At 38.3% G+C, this 27,477-nt stretch overlaps 1 long non-coding RNA gene across 1 annotated transcript in view; it reads right to left on the bottom strand.

The window, feature by feature from the left end:
- LOC138921664 (uncharacterized) overlaps positions 1-5,627 on the bottom strand; it is a 44,498-nt gene extending 38,871 nt beyond the window's left edge. Inside the window, exon 1 of the long non-coding RNA XR_011434423.1 lies at positions 5,204-5,627. This is a non-coding gene — a long non-coding RNA (uncharacterized lncRNA). The remainder of the gene's footprint in view (positions 1-5,203) is intronic.
- Positions 5,628-27,477: the final 21,850 nt, after the last annotated feature.

Here is a 27,477-nt window from a genome sequence, read left to right on the forward strand (position 1 = left end):
AATAAACTAAAAACTCCAATTAAATATAAAGATTATCAGACTAAATTTTCTTTAAAAACCCAACTTTACATTATTTACAAGAGACACCTTTACTTATAAGGATACAAAATACGGCATATAAAAAGATGAAAAAAATATCTACCATTAACACGTTGACCAAAATAAAATTGAAATAACTTTACTACAGTCATGTGCCACATAATATTTTGGTCAATGACAGGCCACGTATGAAATGGTGGTCCCATAAGATTAGCACCATATAGCCTAATTATGTAGTAGGCTATACCATCTAGGTTTGTGAAAAGACACTCTATGATGTTCACACAATGACAAAATTGCCTCATGGTGCATTTCTCAGAATGTGTTCCTGTCATTAAGAAACACACGACTATGTTAACAACCAAAGTATACTTTAAGGCAAGAACTGCAGGAGACAGAGGGATGTGTTGTAAAAATAAAGGTTTAAATCCACCAAAAAGATAGTACAATTCTAAAATCATATGCACACAGATTCAAAATCTATAAAGTAAATATTAATAGTTAGTACAAAAATAGAAAACTTTACAAAAATATTTGAACAATTTAGTATATCTCTTTTATTACATGACAGAGCAAGAAGACCAAAAAAAAAAAAAAAAAAGTAGATGTACAGAAGATTTGAATAACAAACTTGGCCCAATTTACCTATTTGGAACACCATTCCCAACAACTCTGGAATACATGTTTCTTTTTTTTAATCCTCATGTACATTTGCCAAGGTGGACCATATGCTGGAAAATTCAAAAATTCTCCAAACATTTCAGAAGATATAAATTATAGAGAGTATGTTTACTGATGGGAGTAAAATTAAGCTAGAAGTCAATAGCAAAAAGAGAATTAAAACATTCCTAAATGTTTGCAAGTTCACCAATACTTCTCTAAAATAATTTAAAATAAAGAAAAATTTAAAGGGAAATTAGAAAATAACTTTGAATTGAATAATTGTCAAAAAAGCAACATATCAAAACCTGCAGGATGCAGCTAACATAGTACTTACAGGGAGATTTCTAATAATAAATGCACATGTTGGAAAAGAAGAAAGGCAAAAATTAATGATCTAAGTGCCCACTTCAAGAGGTATAAGAAGAACAGCAAATTAACTCTAAAGAAAGTATAGCAAAGAAATACTAAAGATAAGAGCAAAACTTAATAGAATAGAAAGCAAATGTGCAACAGAGAAAATCAATAAAACCAAAAGTTACGTTTTGAAAAGATAAACCTTACAACTGAACAAGAAAAAAAAGAGATGATACAAATTACTGGATCATAGGAATAGAAAGAGAAACATCACTACATACTGTAAAGACATTGAAAATAATAAGAAGGATATTATGAACAATTATGCCAATACATTTGAATAATCAAGTAAAAGGAAAAAAGAAAATCCTTTAGAAAACACAATTTATCAAGTCTGATGCAGAAAAGAAAAAGAAAATCTGGATAGTCCATTAAATAAAATAAATCCGCAATAAAAAAAAATTCAAAGTGAAGCTCTCTTCTATATTGAATTTTTCTAGCATTTAAGAAAGAAAAAACACAATCTTATACAAACTCATGAAGAGAACAGAAAAGGGGAGAACATTTCTTGGTTTGTTTTCTTAGGCTGGCATGACCTTGACATTAAAACCTGACAAAGATACTTAAAGAAAGGAAAATCATAGGCCAATTTCCCTCATGAACATGGGTGAAAAATTCCTAAACAAAATATCAGCAAAACAAATCCAGCTATATAAAAAGAGAATCATAAATCATCACTTTTTTAAATTCTAAAATGCAATATTTTCTAATATTAAAAAATGAGTGTCATTCACATTAACAGTATAAAGGAGAAAAAAATACTGACAGCTCAGGTGATGCAACTAAATGGATAAAATTCAACATGTAAATGCCAAAGATGTATAGCAAATCAGGAACAGAAAGAAAATCTCTTAACCTGGTAAAACATATCTCTGAAATTCCTATTGCAAAAATCATACTTAGCTAAATATTGAAAGCTTTATTTTTCCTTTCACTTACAAAAATAAAGGCGCCTGCTACCAACTTCTGCAAATTATGTTACTGTGGTTCCTAACCAATGTGATAAGGCAAGAAAAAGGAATAAAATATATAAACATGGAAAAGGAAGAAACAAAACTATCACTATTCATGATGATAGGATTGTGTGTTTAGAAAATCCAAAAGAATCTGTAGTAAACCACTAAAATTACTATGTGAATTTAGCAAGGCTGCTGGATGTTAAAAACATACAAAAATATTATTTATAAAAAGACTAACAACCCAATTAAAAAATGGGCAAAAGATCTGAACAGAGATTTCTCCAAAAAAGATAGATGGATGGCCAACAGGCACATGAAAAGATGTTCAACATCATTAACTATCAGGGAAAAGCAGATCAAAACTACAATGATATATCACCTCAGTCCAGTCAGAATGGCTATAGTTAACAAGACAGGAAACAACAAGTGTTGGAGAGGATGTGGAGAGAAGGGAACCCTCATACACTGCTGATGGGAGTGTAAACTGGTGCAGCCACTATGGAGAATAGTATGGAGATTCCTCAAAAAATTAAGAATAGATCTACCATATGATCCAGCTATTCCACCGCTGGGTATTTATCCAAAGAATTCAAAAACACAAATGCATAAAGATACATGCACCCCTGTGTTCATCGCAGCATTATTCACAATAGGCAAGACTTGGAAGCAACCTAGGAGTCCATCAAGGGACAAATGGATAAAGAAGATGTGGTATATATACACAATGTGATACTACTCAGCCATAGAAATGATGGATTCCAGCCATTTTTGACAGCAAACGATGGATGGATGGACCTTGAGGGTATTATGCTAAGTGAAATAAGTCAGAGAGAGAAAGTCAAATACCATATGATCTCACTCATAAGTAGAAGATAAAACTATGACAAACAAACACATAGCAACAGAGATTGTGTTGGTGAGTACCAGGGGGGAAGTGGGGAGGGAGGAGGGTGAAAGTGGTGATTAGGCACACGTGTGGTGATGGATTGTAATTAGTCTTTGGGCTGTGAACATGATGTAATCTACACAGAATTCAAAATATTTAACGATGTACACCTGAAATTTAAAAAAACAAAAATATTATTGTAAATACAAATAATATATAAAAATAAAATGAAGTTTTAAATTGACACTATTTATAATAGCATTAAAAATATCAAATACTTAGATGAATCTATTCTAATATGTGAAAGTCTTTATGTTAAAAGTAACAAAACATGACTGAGGGAAACTAAGAAGTCAAATAAATGGAGGGGTAAACCATGTTTGAGATACCATTCAATATTATAATAATTTTCAATTTTCCCTAAGTTAACCTATACACTTAAAAAAACAATTCAACCAAAATCCCAGTAGGATTTGTGTGTGTGTATGTAAATCAACAAGCTAATTCTAAAATTTATATGAAAATGCAAAGAACGACGAATGACCAAGACAATATTGAAGAAGAGAAAATTGAGAGAATTTAAGCTACTAGACATCAAGACTTATTCTAAAGCTCTTGTAATTAAGACAGTAAACAGTAAGATACTGGGACAAAGACAGGTATTAGATCTATTAATCAGAATAGAAAGTCTAAAACTAGACTTGCTGAGTTAGTATGGAGAAAGGGTAATCCTTTCAAAAACTGGTGCTGCATTAATTATCTGTTCATATAGGACAAAAGTAATAACCTCTACAATGCTCTATAGACAAAGTTCAATTCCAGGGGATTGTAGATCTAAGTTTCACCTTTTCAGGCAAAATAATAACCGTTTTAGAAGAAAACCTAGAAGGATATTTCCATAATCTTGGACTAGACAATGATTTCTTAAACATGACACAAATAGCACTAACTATAAAAGAAAAGATTGAAAAAGTAGAGTTTATTAAAATTAAGAATTTGTATTCATTAAAAGTTATCATTAGATTTATAAAAAGGCAAGCTGTAGAGAGGGGAAAGATATTTGTAATACATATATTCAACAAGAAATTTTTGTCCATATATTTGCAAATATAATACATACCCAGATATACGTACATATGTATGTATGCATAGGTATGTGTATGTTTATTTCTTCAGAACAGCAAGGGAAAACAGAAAATCTAATTATCTTACTCTATGACTTAGAAATTCCTCTCCTATGTACACACCCAATAAGTGAATACATATGTGTGCCAAAAGATAAGTACAAGAATGTACTTAGCTGCATATAGCTGCATTATTCATAGTAGCCAAAAATTGGAAACAACCCAAATATCAATAAAAATGAAATATATAAATAATAGAATACAGTGATGAAAATAAATGAAATACTGTTGTATGCAACAACATGGATGCATCTCATAAAAGTAATATGGAACCAAAAGAAAAGGCAGGCACAAAAGAATATATAGTGTATGACTCCATGTATATAAAATTGACAAACAGGCCAAAAGAAATATGTGGTGGTGGAAGCATGGAGAGTAAATACCCTAGATGAACTATGACTGATACAAGGACAAAGGAAGCTTCTGGGCTGCAGATCTACGTGGTGTTTATATAGGTCTGTTCACTGCAAAAATTCATTGAGTTGCTCACTTATGATTTGGGTATTTTGCTAAACATATATTATACTTTGCTAAAAAGTATACTTCTATAAAACCACTTACACATCAACACATACAGGCATACCTATATAGACAAATAAAGCTCATAAGGCTGCCTTGTAATAATTTAACTGTTAATCCACATTAATAGTTGGTTGACAAACCCTAAAGTCAATGGCTATTGTAAGAATGGCAATATCTTTAAACAGAGAGGGTTTTACTGTTCAATCTCATTACATCTCATTATCGAAGAACTTTATTTCATTTGATCCTTACACCAAACCTCTGGCTGTTTTCTCCACATCAGAGATGAGTAACAGTAAACAGAAGTATGGAGAGTTTAGGTAATTTGCTCAAGGTGACATAGTCATGAAATAGTGAAACTAGGATTCAAGTAACAATGAAAAATCAGTCAGTCAACTTTCGTGAGGCACATCCCTTGTCTTGTACAAAGAACGTCTTGCTGAAAAAGTGTCTCTAGATCAATACCCTGTAATATCCAATAATTGAAGGATTATAGCTCTTGACATTTAGATAAGTTAAAAGCAACAAGTACTTACTGGGTTTCTGTTAAGTAGCAGGACTTGTCTGAGGTCCTGAAAGCTCAAAACTAAATAAGACACAACTTTTATCCTCAAATAGCTTATAGCTCCAGTAGAGAATATGTATATAAATCAAAGTTCAAACCAGTGTGGCAGTTTTACAACATGGCCCCCAATTTTTTTGATACTTCTCCCACTGAGAGGTGGGGTCTATACCACCACATCTTGAATCTGGATGGACTTGCAACTACCTCAGCCATGCAAGTATGAGGAAAGAGAAACTGTGTCATAGAAGACGGTGCAGCTTCTGCCAAGTTCTTTTGGAATGCTTGCTGGAATGCTTGCTCTCCTGGAAGGCTCCCTCTCAGGACCCAGCTGCCACGCTGTGAGAAGTCCAAGCCACAGGTAGGTGCTCTCGTTAATAGACTCAGCTGAACCCAACCTTACCTTCCAGTCATCCTGGCCCAGGAGCCAGGAAGGTCAGTGAGAAAACCACAATGCAAAAATCCTGCAGGCTATCTATTCCAGCCCTCAGCCATTCAAGTTATCCCCTGACATCTGTGTCTTCCTTGCTTGAGACCCCAGACATCACAGAGCAGAGCCAAGTCATTCCTGCTGTGTCTTGTACAAATTTTTGACCTTCAGAATCCATGGGCATAATCAAATAGTTGTTTCTTATTCCTCTAAGTGGTTTGTTTATGCCACTCGGGACAGCTGGTTATGCAACAATAGATACTGGGGGGGGTCAGTTTCCTTGGGTTGCTCATCATACACCTGCATCAAAAGTAACCTGGAGTGTCTGTAGAAATGGCAAATTTATGGATCCTCCTCATTACTTTTGAATCAGGAATTTGATTTACTTTTGGGTTTCATGAATTTGAATGTTATCCAACACCTGGGCAGTACAATAAGGTGAGCACCACTGCCCTAAACCAAACTTGTGATCAGCCACAATGAGAGCAACACAGATATTTACTGATCTCGGAGACGTTCAGTGATTCTCAAACATTAGCCTGCATAAAAAGAGAGAACACCCGATTCACGTGTTAAATATGAAGAGTTAAATCTGTAGAGCATCTGTAGACTTGTAAACAATTTATTCCATAATGTGTTACAGGGCACACAAAAGACGTGTGCGCAAGACAAAGAAGAGTGTGGTTATGTCTTCCCAGGGGGTCAGGAAGCCTTCAGAGAACATGTGACATCATATTGAGTCCTAAAAGATGTGTTCTTATTGGTTATTCAAGAGAGTAAGGCCCAGGAAGTCCCCAAACAGAGGAAGCAGATTCAGTAGAATTGAGTGTGAAGTGGCCTGTGCTACCTGAGTGTGTGGACCCCCAGACAAGAGACCAGCTGCAGAAGTGACATCATGGAGAGCTTTCTTTGTCAGGGAATTTGTACTTCCACTTGAGGACAATAAGAAACCTCTGAAGGGTTTTAAATTCGGGGAAACTGTGACCCAATTCGCATTTTCCAAATGCATTGTGGTGACTGTGTGAAAGAAGGAATTAGACAAAATAATTAGAATCTTATTGGGATTACTCAGGCAAGGAAAACTAAAGGAAGATACTGGGAGTGGAGGTAGAGAGGAAATAGTGAAATGATACTTGTCAAAGAGGAGATGCCACACACACACACACACACACACACACACACACACAAGGGAACATATTAGTTTCCTTCTTCCAGGGACCACAGCCCATAAGTAAAGAAACCTGGTTAAATCACTCTTCTTCCAAAAATAAAAAAAAGTAGGAAATTTTTATTAGTATTAAGTGAAGTTCTTATTCCACAACCTACCCTTAAACACTTTTTTTGGAGAATTTTCAACATAACTGAAAGCGAGCTATGGCTTTTTGGAGATTCTTTACCACTAAGTCTAATGGACCTCATTTACTCAGCAGAAAGAATTTGAAATCAGAAAAAGTAAATATTCTAACTTTAGATGGCTCCATTTAAGTGTTCATCCAGCTGCTGCATTCTGCTTGTGCAAAGTGGGCTGCTACTGAAGCTGGTATTAAAATCGCACAACAAGGAAGAGATGATGAAATACATATCATCCTTGATTGGGCTGTCCACTCACATAGCTAAAGACAGGATATGTGTGATAATAAAATCTTAAATCTGTGAAAGTAATTGCTTCTGACATCTCCAACTAGGCAGCAGGCTGCCCAGGCAGTGCTGTTCAGTCACAAATTCTAAGCCTAATGAAGTGAGAAGAACACAGTGTAGATACAAATTAAAATGTACTTACAAAGAGCAGTCAGTATTCTTTTCTCTTTTTTGTATACTTCTTTGTTTTATGTGAAGGAGAAAATATCTGTTAGGAATAATCGCACTTTTATGTTTTGAGTCAACAGTAAACTTGTTGTTAACAGAAATGGCCGTCCAGTAATTCTAATATGTTATTGAAACCTTTGGCTCCTATAGAACTATTTTTAGATTCTTTTAATCATTATTTTCAAGCAGGTGAAATACAGCTCTGAGAGAAAAAGGACCTGCTTAAAATAACAGCTAACCAATCACGCTATTGCTCTGATTTTTTTCAATCTTTTTCTCCAGCACATTCAAAATTTTTGAAGGCACAATTTTCCTATAACCACGTTGAACTGATATTGTGCAACTAAAAGGAGCTGAAACTTTAGAATGAGGATTTCATATAACTGAATTGCAATGAAGTATGAAGTAAATAACCAAAGATTGTGAGCAGTCCCAGAAATTCACTTTCCAATGATCATTTGTTTTGTTTCTGATGTGAATTGTTGGTGAGTAACCTTGTTAACTTAGAAAAAAAATAGACAGAAAAGCTCCTACAATATATGACTCAACCCAAAACCTTGCTCACATTCGTTTATATCACCTCTGAGTAAAATCGAAGTGGAAATGCATCTTCTGTGACAAGAACCTTCAATAAGGAAACAAGGCATTATTAAACATATTCCAGCAATAAGTCATCTATCACTCAAAGGCCAATTATACTTTTCCAGCTCTAACTTAGACTTCTGTGGCTCAAAGAAGTCTCTCTGGTTTTGAGAAATCAGATGAAAATTCATACAAACAATTCTACTTTTGTTAGTGCCGGTAAGGGAGTTCTTTTATAACTATTTTCCAAAATGTGGATGCATTTTGGATCCACAGTGTGGATGTGGATGCGCTATATGTACAGTACATTTTTCAAATATAAATGTGATTATTGTATTGCAAGTGGGAAAGATAGCATGGTATGAGAAGGGGAAAATGGGATGGAGCCAGATGGCTCGGGCTTGAATCATCGCTTCATTACTTGTTTGGTTACTCTAAGAGAGCCAGCTACCCTCTCTGATATCAGTGTCTCATCTTTAAAATCAGAAAATAGTGCCTACCTAAATGCTACATATGAAAATTAAATGAAATAATGACACATGCATCTGGCACTGAGTTGGCTCTTTAAAAATGCTAATATCAATTTAATAGCCTGGATGGGATCCTGGAACAGAAAAAGGAAATTAGGTAAAATCTAAGGAAATTTGAAAAAAGTATGGAATTTAGTTAATAATAATGTATCAATATTGGTTCATTAATTATGACAAACTTACACACTTGTTAGATGTTTTGTCATTGTCAAATGTTAATGATGGGGGAAACTGGATGCAGAAATTATGGGAATTCTCTACACTGTCTTTGTAAGTTTTCTGTAAATCTAAATTTGTTCTAAAACAAAAAAGTTTACCTAAAAAGTAAAAAATACAAAAATAAAATAAAAAACCTAACATCCATCTCCTTTCTTTTCCTTTCAATGTTAACCCCTTAAAAGCTAGATTTTCTTCCAAGTCACTAGCAGTGTTCTACATGTAGATTTTACAGGAAAAATATGTCACATGTTTTCCCTTAATCAAGACTGAAGGGTCTCTGGCATTTCTCTTCATATGGTAAGAAACTTAGGGGAATTGAAAAATTCACCAGTCATAACCATTTATTTAACTAAGGAGGCTTCTTTTGTCCCTTAGAACAGCCTACAGTTGGACGTGGAATCTCAAACAGTCCTTCCTATCTGGTTAGAGTGATAACAAAAAGGGTCACCAGCTTCGTGGCAACTACAGAGCTGCTGTAGATCATTTGCCCTGGAGGTTACCCTCTCTTCAATCCCCTTCCTTGCTCCCACTCCACACCATGAATGTTGCTGCCAAACGTTGACTGTAAACTCATGGCTCCATTTCAGTGGGGATTTTGTTGATAACTATGAAGTTAGAAAGACAGAGCTAGCCTAAAAATGCACATTGTCCCTCAGGCAAATTATTAAGACATGAAGTGCCCCTGCTAACTAGGAAGATGCAAAGAGCACCAGTTAGAGAACGCTAGGTCTCGTGCACTTGAGATCTTCGTGTTTTTTTAATGATTACTGTCAAAGTTCTTATGATACTTAGAAGACAATTTTTAAGAAAACCTACCAGAGGTAGAGACTTAAAAATAAAAAAATTACCTCTAGCATTATTTTACATTCTATGAGCTTCCTCCAAATATAAAGAAAAGGGAGGTCTTCAAATAAGAAGTAATCAGTGTAACTGGGCAGAGAGTGAGATAATTCCAAAAGAAAGAGCAAGAATTAACAGGTATTTATTGACTACCTGCTATGTCCTTGGCATTCTTCTTGGTGTGGGAAATGTAAAGCAAGATGAGCTATGAATTCCACTTTCAATAAATTTGCAGTTCCATTGGACAGATAGAATAAACAGGATCAATAATACCAAGAGAACAGCAGGCATTATCTCTTTTAACATAATGTGCAACAATCTGGAAGGTAAGTATTATTCTACCTGAATAATAGGAAACCGAGGCTCAAAGAGGTGAAGATAATGACTCCAGACCCACACAGCTAGTAGGTGACAAGCCTGGATTCAAACCCAAGACTGTGTCACCAAAGCCCATACCCTTAACCTATAAAATATGGCCACCTATTTTTAAAAGTCAAATTTAAGCACTTCTTTGCAAACAACTTGCAATAGCTTCCCTGAAACCAAAATGAGAAAATAAGCATCTTCTGTGGCATGTCTCAGTAGCAGTAAGAGAGTATACTCTAAGAGGAAAATATCAGCTAACCAGAGCCTTGTGAGCCAACACCTTGAGCGGCCCTTGAAAGTGACTTGGTCCTGAACACCAGTTCTCCTGCAGCATACGTGGTGCAACAGTCTTCTAACAACTGGCCCGGGAGCTAGTTACAAGAGCCCAGCAAACTTGAAACTGCCATGGCATTCAAGCTCCTCAACCATTCTGCACATTCCTGAAGCATTACCATGATAAAGTGCTCACTGAAGCACAGATAACGTCAAAGCCTGCAAGGGGAAAACAACGTTTCAAGGTCGAATGTTACCCAACTGTGCAGGACCATGTTCAATCTTGGACTATAAAAGTGCAGATCCAGTTTCTCAAGGGCTCTGGGATAAAGTTCAAATTAGATTGTTTAAGAGAGGGATCTTATCAGTTTTATGAGCAGCTTTCTCCAAAATTTAGCCAGCTCACTTGACAATATTGGGCAAGAGGAATTTTCCAGCAACAGACGGAGGGACAAAGCAGCGACAAGTTAAGAGCTGTGCTCTTCTGATGCAGATTTAGCATTTATCCCAGGACACTCTTCTCCAGGAAGGTTAGAGTATACAATTTCTCTCGGGACTTACTCCAAACCCTTTGAGAATCCCTTGAAGTGCCACCAATCCTCATCCTCCCTGACTCTTGATATAGAGTAAAGACGGCACTGGTTGGTCCTCCCTAAAGGAAATTTGCTTTGAGTAAGAGGTGTGGTCAAATAGTATTTACTAAGAATTTATGCATGCTCTTTACCAACTGAACTTCTCCTGGACTGGAGCCAATCTGAATATGGCTAGTGAGCTGTTACTCATCGAGATCTCCTCGCCAGCAGTCTTTACTCTCCAGTGAGGTCAGTTAATATATTGAGATAGTAATTTAGGTTTTATTTATCCCTGCATTTTTTTTGTTCACCTTCCCTTCGTTCCAAAGAGGCAGCTACACCCTCTGTGCTGCCAGCCTCAGGAAATTTTTGTTTCACAAGTTGCCTGAAAGCATTCTGACTTTTGTACTCAGAAAGCCTGGATTCCTTAAGCAGACGAAGCTAAGGGTCATGGAGAGGGAGGGAGAGAGGCGAGTGCTTTCGATGAGAAAGGTGTGAAGCAACAGGAGGAAGCTGGACATTGACCTGGGGAGGAAATAGAGTAGATGGTCCCTTTGGTGGTGAGGGTGCATGCCTCCCCCTGGCAGTACTTTGAAAGGTAATAAAACTTTCCAAAGAAATAGCTGCCTTGTGGATCTAGAAGCCTGGGTCTTAGGAAAAGGGACTGCCACCTCAAGCAAACACCTTCCTGGCCTACTTGGCATTAGGACAGCAGAGCCATCTGCATTCAAGACCAGCGGGGCAGGAACGGTGAGGATCTCAGTAGAAGCCATGCGGCTCTTGCCTGTTTTTTTAGGCACCATTTTAGCTTTTTGATGATCCTTGAGTCTCGATATGATTGAGCTAGAATCTCCGGCCAAATTGAAGAGAGATTGAATTTGATTTAGAGACATGTGACTCTTCCCCACCTGAGTTCCTTCCAGCTGTAACAGTAATTTGAGCTTCAGCACTCTTCAGCTTCTACTCCATGCCCCTTCCTCTCCCTGCCTGACCCCATCTCTATCCCTCCACGTCCCCAGCCTCCACACAGAGTCATGCATAGATACACCTACACCATTTTTCCTTGTGGATGATAGAGGGATTTTTAATTTCCAATAAAAGGGAATAGTCACCCATAACTTCTCAATATGAAAACCATAAAGATTTATCTTCACTTAAACATGCAACTAGACATGGCAAATAATTTGCCAATTCATTACCTTTTGAAGAATATCCTGGAAAATTTGAGCTGAAATTAAGTGAAACTTTTGCTAAAAGGAACATTTGAATTTTGCTTTATTGAGCTATTAAGCTAATATATTCTTTTCTTTAAATTTTCTGCTGTGGAATGTTTGATTCAAAGCAATCTTCCAATTGTTTTACCATTAGCTTGAAGCAAAAGAAAATGAAAAGCATGACAAGGCATAAAATTGGCCTTAGCAATATCTAAGCTTGTTTCAGCCGTGACTATTATCCTCAATGCTCTTACAGTCTGAACCAAACAGCCATAAAATTGGGTTATTGTTTTTAATTTTACAACCCATGATTGATTTTGTTTAACTTCAGTGACAGCCTGCGATCCCAGTAAGTGTCTTCAGTGAGGAAATGCAAGCAGGAAATCAAGGCTCAGAAGTCATTAGTTGTAGCATGTAGTTGTCTCATTTGTCTTCCTGTGTAACTACCAGAGTGTGATCCATGTGATTCCTATTATGTAAACTAACGTCGGAAATTCTGCAATAAGAATAGCTCGTAGAATGAAACAGATTTTACATGGTCAGCTTCAGCTTCCCTGGAGGTTCACTCTGACTCTAGAGGCTGGACAGCTAGAACCTGTGTTCCATAGTTTAGATTCAAGGGCTGCCCCAGGAGAATTCTCAAATATCGAGACACCACAGCTTTCTGGTTAGGAAGACAAGTTGTGGAGTCAGGAAGACCTGACCTTTAACAGCTGTGTGACCTTGGGTCACTCTGTTTAACTCTTTGAACTTAATGTTCTCATCCAAAAAATGGGAATAATAATATTATCTGCATCATTGGGTTGTTATGAGAAATAAATAACATAATACCTGCAAAGTGTTTAGCAAATTACCTGATATGACAAGCCCTCAGTAAATGTTTGTCATTATTACTATTCACTGTGTTGTGATGATGATGATGAATGGGTGAATTCCTAATCCTTTGGTAAATGTGAACCAGTTCTTTAATCAATGGACATTCCCTGTCCACGTTACAGTAGTGGTGATTCTTTGCATCATGTAAGACTGTGATCCAAATTTTCCAGGGTATTGTTCTCAATGAATTTTAAGTAAATGAAGAAGAAATGTATAGATATCATTTGTTCATCTTTATACCACGTATCACTTATCTACCAGTGTGTAATGAATCACCCCAGTACTTAGTGACTTAAAACAACAATATTCATCTATTCACCTTTCCTGGTTTCTCTGGATCGTGAGCTCAGGAGTGGTTCAGTCAAGTAGTTATGGATCAAGATTTCTCAAGGTCACTCAGTGCTGCAGTCACCCAAAGGAAATGGAGGAATCATTTTCAGTGTGGCTCACTCACATGGTTGGAGGGTGGTGCTGGAAGTCAAGTCCTCTCCATGTGGGCTTCTTCACAGGGCTGCTTCAATGCCCTTACCCATAATGCCAGTTGGCTTCCCACAGAGCTGCAATGCCTCTCGTGATCTAACCTCAGAAGATACACGCCATCATTTCTGCCATAATCTATTGGCCACACAGGCCAACCATGATTCCGTTTAGGAGGGTGTCATAGACTGAATGTTTGTGTCCGCCTAAATTCGTATGTTGAAATCTAACCCCCAATGTGATGGTGCTTGGAGGTAGAACATTTGAGAAGTGATTAGGTCATGAGGTGGAGTCCTCATGAATAGAATTAGTGCCCTTCCAAATGGGGCCCCACAGAGCTCTCTCTCCCCTTCTACCGTATGAAGACATAGTGAAAAGACATCTGCCTGTGAACCGGGAAATAGGCCCTTACCAGGCATTGAATCTGCCAGCGCATTGAACTCGGACTTCTCAGGCTCCAGAATTGTAAGAAATAAATTTCTCCTGTTCATAAACCATCAGTCTATGGTATTCTTATACAAAAGCTCACATGGTCTAAGACAGAGAGGACTGAGAAGGGTGTGAATACCAGGAGAGGAGAATCGTTAGGCAAGCTACCACAGCCCACTCTCTGACTCTCCGTGACTCACACACACACACAGCCACACTACACTCACCCACCCCACAGTCACTAAAATTCTCATCCCTTCACAGCCTTAGCTCAGGCTCAAGGCCCAGGATCTCATTATCTAGACAAGGTCCAGGTATAGATAAGTATCCTCAGGTGTAGTCCTTCAAATAAAGCTCCTCAAGTGGGGTTCCTCTTAATCTCAAGACCTGTGAACTAAAAAGACACATTATCTGCTCCAAACACATCAAACGTGAAATGGTAAAACAAGAGTAGTGTAGCACCTGTAGACATTCTTGTTCAGGAGGCTTAGAGCAGGAGGCAGACAGGAGTCACTGATCCATAGTAGTTTGAAATACAGCTGAGCACATGCTGCCAACTCCTTGATTTGAGCTCAGTCCTACTTCTGCCTGGGAGTGTTTTCCTGTGGTTGTTGGCTCTTCTATCTGTGCTCTAAGTTTTTCAATAGCATCACCCTACTTTAAGGTACCCAATTCTGTAATAGTTATTTCTTGCTGCACAATAAATCACCTCAAAACTTAGTGGCTTAAAACAAAAATAATCATTTACTATCTCTCATAGTTTCTGTAGATTATGAATTCCAGAGCAGCTCGACTGGGCAGTTCTAACACTCAGAGGCCCTCATAAGGCTGTAGTCTGATGTTGGCTGGGGTTACAGGCACCTGAAAGCTTGACCAGGACTGGAAGATCTATTTGTAAAGTGGTTCAATCACGTGGCTAGCAAGCTGTTTCTTCTCCATGTGGGCCTCCGCACAGGACTGCTTGGGTATCCTCACAATATAGCAGCCGGCTGTCGCCAGACTGAGGGACCCAAGAGAGCAAGATGAAAGCTGCAGTGCATTTTATGAGTCTGTCTTAAAAATCACACATGATCATTTCCACCATATTTTATTTGTCACACCAGCCAGCCTTCATCCACTTGAAAGGAACTATAGAAAGGCATAAATACTGATGATCTCTGGAAGCTGGCTACCACATATCCCAATTCAAGAGAAAATTTAGTGGGCCTTTTCCCTAAATTGAACTATAACTATACATTTATATTCTATAAACAGGCCTATTAACAAATCAAATTTTTGTATACAACCCCTAGGAACCTTATATCTGGAAAGGGACATTTTGTCCATAACCACATTGAAGCAGCTTGAAGAAACGTAGGCCTCAAGGTCACATGTCATAGGGCAAGCTGGCCACTCAGTGAGGAGTCACAAGGCTGGCATCAGCTTGGGAATTCATTAGAGTCTGGGGTCTGACCATTAGCCTTTAAGACACAGAAATTAAATTTGCCAGCCCATTAAGAAATAAATCACCTTTCTAGGGTTGCTATAGATTGAATGTGTCCTCCCAAAATTCATATGCTGAAACCTAACTCCCAGTGTGACAGTATTTGGAGATGGGGCCTTTGGGAAGTGATTAGGTCATGAAGGTAGAGCCTTTATGAATGGGAATAGTGCTCTTGGAGAGACAGCTCACTTGCCTTTCCACCATGTGAAGTTATAGCAAAAAGATATCAGTCTAGGAACAAGGAAGTCAGCCCTTACCAGATATTGAAACCTGATCTTGGATTTCCCAGCATCCCGAACTGTGAGAAATAAATTGCTGTTGTTTATAAGCTGCTCGGTCTATGGTATTTTGTTACGGCGGCTTGAATGGACTAAGACAAGGGTAGATTTACATTAACCAACCTCCCAAAGACTAATGTGTAGAAAACCACAATGCCAATTTGTCTGTATAAAATGATGTCCCAAACCGTAACAGACTGTGTGTGCTGATGATGGTCCATCCCATAGGTGTATCTGCATGGGAAGTAAAAATATTACTAGAAGAAATATTATCATTGTTGAGCATGGAGTCACATACAGCAGGGGATTTAGTTGGACTGTCTGTCATCAAGCTCTCAGAGCTACGTGCTTTCATTTCCACTCACAGGAACAGACCTGCCACACTGGCAAGCATCCCCACCCCAGGTCAGGTTGCCCTAAACCGTGTTTGGATGGAGCACCACTGGTGCTTGCCTCTGCCCCTCAATCTTTTCAATGTTTCCATGGCTGATCAACTTCCATTACTTTCTTTCTTTACATCTATTACCTTTCATCATATTACAGACAATTTTGCAGCCCTTCAGTCACTTGAAGACAGGAGAATTCACATTTTTTTTTCCACCCCAGCATACCTGAGAGGAATAACACATCCCCGCTGATAACTGTTGCTAAATGATAGTGTGAACTGCAATGGGAGTGGGGCCGGGGTGATTAAAAAGCAAGATGATTTTGTCGTGATCATGCTACAGTGAAAAGCCCACTGCCACCACCATTTTAAGACTTAGATGGTAAGGTAAATTTGCATATTTCTAATGTGATTCATTAAATTTGTTTACAGTTTAACTTTCAAAGTTAGTTCCCTATCTTCAAGTTTTAACAGGGTATCTCATTTTTGCCTCCAAATCTTGCGTACATGCCCCAATTTTTGGCTTGATCTTGGAAATAGGCACATATTTTCTTCCATGGAACTGGATTACATAACGGTTGGGTGTACTTGCTTTTAGAGGCAAAAGTCAGCCAGTTGATTTTGTCTCAGGAGCTTCTGATTACTCATTTCACTGACTAACTTACACGTAACCGTTTATATGCAGCTTTTGTGAGCACATTCCTATAACTCACTTACTTATGGGCCGGGGAACTACTGCATTTTCTGCTGTGCTTTCCGCTAGAAAGCAAACCAGCCACTCTCCCTCCTCCGGTTTCTAACCAGAGTTTGAAGCCATCCAACTCTCTGTGTTTTCTGGAGTTTCCATTCATCACACTTGGCATCCTTTTCTGCTTCCCAATAGAAAAGTCGAGTATAAGCTCTCCCTGGTCTTACACATTCATGAGAGTTCTGGTATCTTTCAAACATTCAATTTAATTGGTGTTAAAATTGTGAAATTGCAGTAAATTTATGTTAATGCTCTCCCCTCTCTCTTCTCTTTTTTAAAAAAAATTTAAATGTGTGATCTTTAAAATAAATGAGTATAGTGCTCTGTCATCAGTTGACCACTTCGTCTCTCTAATTACATTATTTTTTTGTCAGGAATAATACACTCCTATTTTGAATAGCAACATAAATAATTTACAATTATGTAACTTAGCTATGAAATTTATATACATTGACCTAACAGCCATTAATAGGAAACTCAAAATTTCAGCCTACTAGGCGTTATTTCATTAGGAAATGACCATTGTGGTTACTTATTTATATATCAGTTTTTATTCTTCCTGGATTTAAGGCATATTTCAAGACACATCTACAGAAGTGCTAAATTCTCCTCCTTGTTGCCAGTACAGGGTGAGGTACTTAACTCCAGGAACTGCTCAGGGATTCCGTCTGCACATTGCAAAGTAGAATAATAAGATCATTAGATATTAATACCGTTTTACGTAAATGTATAGCATTCACACTGAATCTCTGTCCAGTCCTCATCCTCACATTGTGAAACTCAGCAAGAGTCAGCTGTGTACACATCTTGCCTGCTCAGAGGGACTCAGCATGCTCTAACGTAGCAGCCTCTCACTGGCATCACAAACAGCAAGGTCAGTTCCAGTTGTTCAAAACCAGATTTGACGTAGGACCTGCTGTACACTGGCTCAGTGGAAATTTCTCAAGGACTGGAAAAGAAGTCCACAACATCACCAGTTGTCAAGAATGGTGACGCCCTTTAAGTTGAATGACTGACATAAAACGTCCATAAAGCAGTAAAAAGTTAAAATTCAGCTAGCCCATTTTGTAGCTCTCCCAGTTCAGTCCTATGAGAATGTCTGTTTTGGCAATCCAAGGCTGAAGTTTCATGATGAGCCTTGTCTAAATGCTGGATTTCACTTATTCTTAGTCTCATTCAAATGTCCAGCTTTTACAAATGAAGTTTGAATTACAATAGCACTCAACCCCCATTTATTAATGCAAGATCTCAGCTCATGACTTTCCCTTCAACATCATCACCAAATTCTTTTGGATTTTTTGATGGAATTTCCAGGGGATCAGGGGCTAATCAGTGTTCAGAATGACTGTGGTGCTGTTTTGCTCTGAGAAAGCACTACCAGCCCTTGGCAATGGCTTTCAGACCCTTGTGGGTGTGGGCCGGGGGCGGGGGGGTGGGGGAGGGGGCAAAGCTCTGTCTTTGGTGGTGGTGGAGGTAGAAGCCTTGTGTGTGTGTGTTGTATGAGTGGTGTGTGTGTGGTATGTGTGTGTGGAGTGTGTGCGTGATGTGGGGGAGAAGGTGGTAGGATGTATGTAGTTCCCTGTTCCCAAACCCCTCCAGCTGCATCACAGCTGCCCCTTGAACCTCTGTGACTTGGATGAAACTGCCACTATCCCTTTCTCTACTGATACTCCAGACCAGTCCCTCAGGTCCAGCTAGAGAAAAAAGCAATGACATTTCTTTAACCCTTTAAGTTCTCATTCCCTTGCCTCCCTCTCAGGTGGCCCTGCACTCCTCCCACAACCAAGTCTCTCCATCCTTTAGCCAAAGAACAAAAGCCCCCATATCTATTGAGGAGGGCTGGGGCAGGGGGTACCTCAACACCAGGTGTGTCTAAATCTCAGTTTTAGTCCAGCTAGGACTTGGTGTTACATCAATCTATCCAATAATAAAGTAATTTTAATTCCTCAATAAACAACCTTGAGTGCTTAACATGTGCTCAACAATGAGGATACAATCATAAATAAGATAAATGAGACATGTCTGTGGGCACTGAACTTAGTTTAAAGGGAGATTCACGCAAGGAAGAGGCAATTACAATACCAAGCTGTACACACTTGGTGGGGGGAGGCAGGGTCCTCATGGAGGGACGAGAGACACGTCAACCCTAACAGGCGCTGCAGCAGAGGCTTCTCAGGGAAGCAAATGCCTGGGCAGAAATCTGATTGGCCAACAAAGATGTAGGAGAGGGCTTCAGAGAGAAGGGCTGGAACATGAAAAGTCTAAATGAATTATAGTAAGCTCAGAGAATAAAGAGTAAAGGAAGAGTATACAAGATAAATCTGGCAAAGAAAATAGGAATTAAGTTAGTTTTCCTCAAAATGTGGTCCAAGGACCCTCTGAAAGAGAATCATCCACTGTAATTGTTAAAAAAAAAGATAATAATAATGCTTTTAGCTATTCTGCAATTCATTTGTTTTGAACCAGGAGCACAAGAATGTACATTTTTAACAAATTTTCTAGATGAATCCTGCCAGAGTAAAGTTGGAGAACCACTGGACTAAATCAAGCAATGCCAGATGAGTCACTTTCAAGAGTGTGGACTTATCCTAAAATAAGCGGGAAGCCTGTTGCGCAATTCAGTGACATGATTAAGATGTGTGTTTTTGACAGCTTGCTATACAAGCAACTTAGAAAATGGACAAGTTGAGCAACAGAGAGACCTCTCTGCTCATTTTTAGCTGTGATCATTAGTTTACAGTCCAAGATTTCAGCATATTTAAATATAGGGATTACCACATTATACACCCAGCTGCAACTCTCTCCAGCCACATTCTCAGTTGATGTCAGCCTGCTTTATGGTGATGGGCTGTCTCATTTGCCCAGAGCTGCGGGATTCCCAGGATGTGAGACTTCAGTGATAAAAACTGAAAAGTCCCAGGAGAGAACTGGGATGAATTGTTCACCCTACAGTTACCAAGAATAATCCCCACAATAATACATCAGGTCGCATAGAGTTCTCAATATAGTACTTTAAAAAAAATACTGAGATTGAAAGAATTTTTTTGAAAGTGAAACAAAGAGGATATTAAAGAAACAGAATTAAAACAATCTTTTGTAGTTTAAAAAAATAATCCTAAGCACACTGTTGCTTGAACGCAAATTTAAAACAGAAACAAAAATTCTGGCAGCGCCTTTTAATTTGTAAGAACAGAGGCTCTCAAGCATGGCGTTGCAATCAGGGGAGGGGCGTGTTGCCAGGAAATTGTTTTTTACCACTCATAATTAAAAGACTGAGCTTGTAAATGATTTACTCTTAAAAATACAGAAAATCAAGGTTACCTCGCCTGCATTCTGTTATACCTTCTTCAGCGGGAGAGAAGGTGGTGGCGTTATGGCATACCTGCCCAGAATAACCAACGACCTGAGGCGGTTCAAGAATTCGCTCTGGACAGAGGCATATGTATCATCCACCCTTTCCATACTGAAGAAAACAGATTCAGAGGTACCACTACGGCGGTTACTTTACAAGTCAGCTCACCGTTTCCAGACTTTCAAAAGGAAAGACAGAAGACGAAAAGAGACAGAGAAAAATTTAAAATACATTTACTTTAAATGCACAGTTGTTTTGCCTGTCCTGTTGTACCCGAATATTAATACCACAGTTGATCTTAGGTGGTACAAGAATAAAACATTTTAAATTTGAATACTTCAGTAGTGATTTTACTAAGTAATGGGAAAATAAAATCTATACATCAAATGTGTCATTTCATGGATATTGGTGCTTGAGATAAGGTTAAATACAAAAATAAGTCAATTAAAAAGATATTTAGGGTGTTGGGCCCATGGCACAGTGGTTAAGTTCACACGTTCCGTTTCAGCGGCCTGGGGTTCGCCTGTTCACATCCCAGGTGTGGACCTACACATCGCTTGTCAAGCCATGCTGCGGCAGGCGTCCACACATAAAGTAGAGGAAGATGGGCATGGATGTTAGCTCAGGGTTAATCTTCCTCAAAAGAAAAGATATTTAGTAAATAATAGTATAGGTGGTAGACAGAAAAATATGTGAAAGTGGTATAGGAATGACTCAAGTATGGGAAGTATTATACTTGTGTAAGTAAAAGCAGAGAAAAATGGTACATCTTTATCTTACAAAGGTGAATAGCCACAAAAATTCTACATTCCAAAGCTGAATCGCTCAACCTATTGAACACTAGAAACTTCAGGTCATGTATTGCCATGAGTTTCAGTTTTTATCCAAGTTGGATATTTCCAAACAATTGTACAATTTAAGAAAAGAACAGATCAAAACAAAGAAAGCAAAATATTTAAACAATAGAAATTTCTAATTATGATTTTAACATCAATCAAATTACAAAGAATCTAATTTTCTTGCAACTGTATCATGATCAAAATATGTTAGCAGTTCAAATTTTCAACTTGATTACCTAATGGATATTATCCACCCAAATAGGTCAGAAAACAAAATCTTTTAAATCAAAGACAAACAAAACCAGAAAGTCACTTAAAAAATTAAAGCGCTTTGACTATTGTATATACAGCTCATCTCTTCCAAGGACAGTAAGATACAAGAATTTGCTTGGACAATAAAATCCATTGCATTTGTTAACAACTATAATTCAACAACAATAATATCATTCTTGATATTTCTCCAAGTACCTTATGTTTTACCAAAACTCTGTTGCAAAGTCCCATATTTTAAAAATAATCTTTAAAATGCCTGCTATCAGATTATATTTTCTCTCCTTTACAATCTAATTACTTATCCTGAGACCACATTTTCAGTTGAACTCTCTGCTTCATGATTTTATGGTTGAATAAGCGCAGTGCTCCTGGATTTGAGCAAAATATATCAGACCGGACTTTTATGCTCCAAAATGCATTTTCGTAAGTTAACAGGATTTCTCTTCCTGAAGAAGGTACCATTTCTTAAAAAATAAAATAAAAAACATAATGCATCACAATTCAACCTAGAGTTTATTCTCTAACTGGTCCTGTGTGTTATTATTCAGTCCCAGAAATTATGTTTTCATGGTCTGTAAGAAGTCAGCAGTTAAACTATGATTCTGAATCCCTTATTTGTCAACTTATTTCTAACTAAATAAACTTCAAAGTTCCTGTGGGGTTAGAAAGCTTCTGATACTGGATAATCACATAGAAAGCTCTGAAAGTATCCTTGAGAGGGTCACACACATATCTTCACCATAAATAAAGTCTCCAAGAAACATTCTTATTTCCACTAACTACAACAATCTCTCTTCTAGAAAACAACAGTATGACGTAATAGTGAAGATGCCAAGTGTTGGGAGCAGATGCTTTGATTCGAATTCCATCTCTTCCAATTACTAGCTGCTGACCTCGGGCTATTTACTTAGCTTCTCCTCTCTTTTCCTCATCTATAGAACAAGGATTATAATAATATCTGCCTCATAAGGTTGTTATTGAGGATTAAAGAGTTAATGAATATAAAGTACCTGGAAGGGTGGCTACTGAATTGTTTACTCAGTAAATTAACTTTTACCCTAATCAGTAGCTCATCGCTCACCACCCTTGTGCAAGCTGCAAAGGACTGAGCTGGAACCACTATTCTCAAAGACCCATTTCCTTGAAAATAGACTGGGAAATACTAACAGGAGACTTTATTTAAGGCAGCAAATGTGCACCAACTGCCTGATGATTAGACCAGATGACCCTGGAGTCTTTCTCAACTTTGAAATTAAATTGCTATGGGGTGTTGTTCAAGGAGGGTGAGAGGGCCATCGTTTAATCCCCACCCCTAACCATTCTTGGTCCCACATCAGCAGTATTGTGCTTGTTAGCAGGATCTGGATCGCAGGACTAGTTATCTTTTGGGGGTGGGAGGAGGAGATACTCAGGAAGGTCCCCAGAAACCAGATTGAAGATTACAGAAACTAAGACTGCACCCATTTCTCAGGAACAAGCAGATCCACATTAGCCAAAATGTGAAAACCAGGAGGACTAAACGGATTGAAATACTAGAGAATTTATTAATATAATTCGTGACATCAATAAGCTGAAGATAATGTGTAGAAATAACGGAACAACTCTTGGTGAGTCATTATTCTTTCATAAACGGGGATAAAAATAGCTAATTTTGAAGATAACTCTGTTCAAGAGCAAGCAACCTCCATCATTTCATATTTCTGTACTGAATTTAGAGAAGACACATGGGGGTTGTTATTTAAATAAAAATAGTAGTTAAAATAAAATTTCAGATGATATTACTAGATTTGTATTAAAGTATCATCAGTACCAAGTACATATTTAGCACTTTGTGCTCTGAAGTGAATTGTTCCCACAAATTTTCATTTCCTCTATTTTTTTACTCTCCAGTCAAATATTACCATACTTCTCAGAACCTTACAATTATAATAACAAGGATCTCCTAATGTTTTCACCATAGACAGGGTCCAAGACAAAGCTAGCCTATGCTGTACTCTAAGGACAGTGGGACATATATTATAGCAAATTCTCATGACTTTTTGACCTTTATTGGAATATAGAGTAAAGAAGCAAAATACTGTCTTCATACTAGTGCCATTGGAAATGAGAACTGTGGCTCCATGTAGCTTTTCCTAGTACGTAAAAATCTTAAACAAAGAAAACAATGTTCTTATACATTCCACGCTGACACAACAATAGATAAAAATACTTTTATCCTACAGAGCATTTCAGAGTCTCCAGCCTTTGATTCCGCTGAAACCTAGTCTTGGTATCGAGAGATTTCAGGCTCCTGTGGAAGGGGAGAGAATCAGGTCCATCACTGATTCTGGGTAATCTGGATAATCTTGGATGAGTTTCAAACTATTCGATTTGATATAGGATTGGAATATAGAATTACGCTGCCATTGTTTTTTTTAAAAGCAGCTTTTTAAAAATTAATTGTATGAATTCCCTTCTTATATTTCAGGAAAACTCCAGATCATGCAGCATAAGTGAAAGCTGACTACAGACTGAAGTTCTCATCATGAAATCGTGCTGCATTTTCCTCAGAAAATGAAGTATGGAAGCTGCAATGATACCTGTAAACTATCGAGAGAAAACAGACAAAAACAGGGCTTTGTCCTTGATCGGCTAAATAATTCAAAATAAAGACTCCTTTTCACCTGAAGTAGTGGGGCTAATTAGAGCCTAAAATAGGTTTGGCTTCAGTTATCTAGATAATCTACTTGTTTGTTTATTTAGTCTGAAATTAGAAGCTTAAAAATGAATCAACTTTCAAGTGAAAACAAAAAGACTTTGAAAACTAACTTCCAAAAGAGTTTGAATTTAAAATGACCTCTTTGGGTGGCCTATTTGTAAATATACTAAATAAATATTGGTCTTATTTACTTTAGATTTGCACATCAAAACTTAGAAATATTAGTAAATTCAAGAGCACCTTCCTAACCTACCTATCGCAAATTCACTTTCTTGACCAATTTCACACAAACGCACATACACATGTGCCCCATCCTTCTGCACCTTGGTCCCGTTCTCAGGCAAGTACTAAGAACAACCCGTGCTATGTAGGACTATGAGTCTCCATTTTGTCTGGACATTAGGATCACATGGGGAGCCAACACTCAGGATACACTAAACACCAATTAAATCCAAGTCTCTACAACTGGGACCCAAGCAGCATGTTTGTAAAACTCCCCAGGTGAATCCAATCTACAGTCAAGGTTGAGAGCCACTGTTTTAAGAGTTGGATAATTTTCCTACAAAGCAGCCTGGAAAAGACAGATCAAAAGCACCCAACTCTTGGGGCCAGCTCCAATGAACATATTCAGTATTTCAAGAGATGGGCAGCAATACATATAGTTAAGTAGAAATTGCTAGGCAAAAATTGTCATATATAGAAGGCACTTGAACTGAGATGAAATATACAAATGATGAGAGGAGACGGCAGCCTTTGTCTCTGGACATAGACGTACTTTAAGTGAAGATACGCACAGCTGTGTACCTGGACTCAGAGGTTCTGAGAGGAGGGCGCAATGGTTCCTTGAGAGAAGAAAAGTCGAAAGAAAAGTGAGAGAGAGGATGAGAGAGCTAATAAACGTGTTGGAGAAACAGCAACTCTAGTCTACAGGATAAGTTGTTGTGTTCCTTCTGCTGGGAATCGTAGCCCCTTCCTCTTTTAGATTTGTTTTACATCATGTTTGTACAGCAAATTTAATTTATAACATGACTAACACTAGTTTGTGGGGATGAGCTCTAAAATCCTCTAACTAATGGCTTCTTTTCTTGATAAGATTTAGCATCTGCTTATCTAACTAACCCGAAGATTGTTGCCCATTTAAAGTAATATAAAGTGGTGCATGGACTTTAGCCAATGAGCAAATTCATCACCAGCAACCTTCTAAAGCTTCGTGTATCCCCTTTCTAGCTCAGTACTAACAATGGGAAATTCTGGATTGAATATTGGTATAAAATACAGATCATGTGTGCTATTTCAAAATGGCTTATTGGGGCCGGCCCTGTAGCCTACTGGTTAAGATCAGTGCACTCTGCTTCCATGGCCCAGGTTTGGTTCCCAGGCACAGCCCTACACCACTCATGGGCGGCCATGCTGTGGTGGCGTCCCACATACAAAAGAGAGGGAGATTGGCACAGATGTTAGCTCAAGGTGACTCTTCCTCAGCAAAAAAAAAAAAAAAAGAAATTACCTGATTCTTCCTCCTCACTCCCAGTTTTTCCCTTTGATTGGTTGGTCCTTCAGAGTAACTGAACTCAATCACTCTGGGTGTAGAAAATTCAGGAAAGACAAAAGATCTCATATTGTTTCAATTCTTTTTTATTCATTTATTCAATCAATAAATATTGTCTACATATCGACTACGCAAGTCGAGGCTTCACAAGAATTTATTGAAGCATAAGCCTTTCCAGGAGGGCTTTCACAGCATAAAGGAAGGATGGTCAGTTAGGAAGTGCAGAGTGGTATTGGGTGATAAGTACTGAAACTCAGGTACTAGGGGCATGGAGAACTGGTTTCCTTGCAGGCATCAGGGACAGGTTTACAGAACAATCACGTTGAGTTCGTCAGGAAGGCGGGGTAGGTGCTCCGAGCAAGAAGCGGGGGTTGGAGTAGCATTCCGAGCAGAGAGAAACTCTGTGGGGCGCGGACACGTGAACAAGGCAGAGAGCCAGGATCCCTAACTAGTTTAGTGTGGCTGGAGGGCAGCACTCAGGGAGTGGGGGGAGGTGAGTGTGCGTGCATGTGTGTGTGCATGTGTGTGTGTTGGGGAGTTGAGGTGGGTTGTGGCATATGAAGTTGGAGAAGAAAGCAGGAGGAAGAGGACCCCATGCATCTAAGATGAACTGGACCTGGAATTAACCAGTGAGGTTACTATATAAACTTAGTACGTTTGACAAACTCCAATGACCTTTAAGAAACTAGATTATTGTTAAACATATATCATCTTGACGAATACTTTTGGAATACCTTTCATTTTTAAACAATTTGTTTGTGTCTGTGTGAAATTGTGGCACTAGCGTGGAAAACAAAGACAGAATACTTGACAATTAGAAATTGGGTAATTCTTTTGGTTTTAAATTTGCGATTGAGTTAAAAGGTAGAAATTTGAGTCCTTTTAGATTGTGAATATTGGGTAAACTGACTGTGGTCTCACATCAAAAGTTATTGTCTTAAGTCATGTGGCACACTTTGAGAAGACATAGATAGCAGCACATTTTAACATCCTCCTCAACATAGAGGACACGTCCGTATGGTGGATAAACGATTTGTAGTCTCTGTATTTGCTACATGTGCTGTCACCTCGCTCATGACCTTGCTTCTATTTAGACCATCCTTGTCCATTTCCTCCTCCATCCTCCAGCCAGTTTCCTCAATCACTGCCCCGTCACATGTCGCTGGACTCCACCAGCATGTATCATCTGGATCTCTCCCTGCCTCTTGCAAGAGGGACACATGCACATGTTTGACTCTTCCTTTAAGGCAGGACCTGAATCTATGTTTTAAAAATAGGCATTTATTAAGAGCCTGGTATTATTCACATATATCATCTCATTTAATCCTAACAACAGCCAGTACCATAACTTAGAAGCTGTTATCCAAATATTCAGATGAGGAAATTGAAGCTCAAAAGGTTAAATGACTTCCCAAGATTTTACACCTGAGTCTAGCAAGCATGTGAAGCATCCAAGTCAAATTTGGAAGCAGGCTCTCTTATCCCCACGACTACACACCCATTACTCTTACTGAAAGAAAGAGTCCAGCACCATGTTTTGTAGAAAATAACTGCACATTAAACATGTGTTTAATAAACAGCTTCTACCTTTTTTGCTATATTTATGTGAATGCATGACTAAATATGCATGAATGCACCTATACTCATTTTCCATGTAGATTTATACAGATGCGGGGACAATTTCCAACTTACAAACTGGATATGTCCCAAATGTTCAATTGTAAGTCAGTTGTCTGAGATGCAAAACACTTTTTTGTACAGAAACAATGTCATACAAAGAAGATAAGACACCACATGAACCCACTAAACACCTTCTGAACACACAAAGTATCACAAGGCAAGTAGTCACCATCTATGCAGTGTTGCGTTTGAAACTATATGCCTAGTTTTGTTTTCTCCTGAGCCAGGAGCAGGGACATTCCATCATCTGATCTCCCCAGCTTGTGAGGAGGTGAGAAGGAGAAACTTTCCAGATGTGTAGATGCTGCAGATATAATACAGACCATAAATACATGCCACACCATGCATA

This window comes from Equus caballus, chromosome 31, assembly GCF_041296265.1.
Source record: "Equus caballus isolate H_3958 breed thoroughbred chromosome 31, TB-T2T, whole genome shotgun sequence".
In the NCBI taxonomy this organism is placed as follows: domain Eukaryota; kingdom Metazoa; phylum Chordata; class Mammalia; order Perissodactyla; family Equidae; genus Equus; species Equus caballus.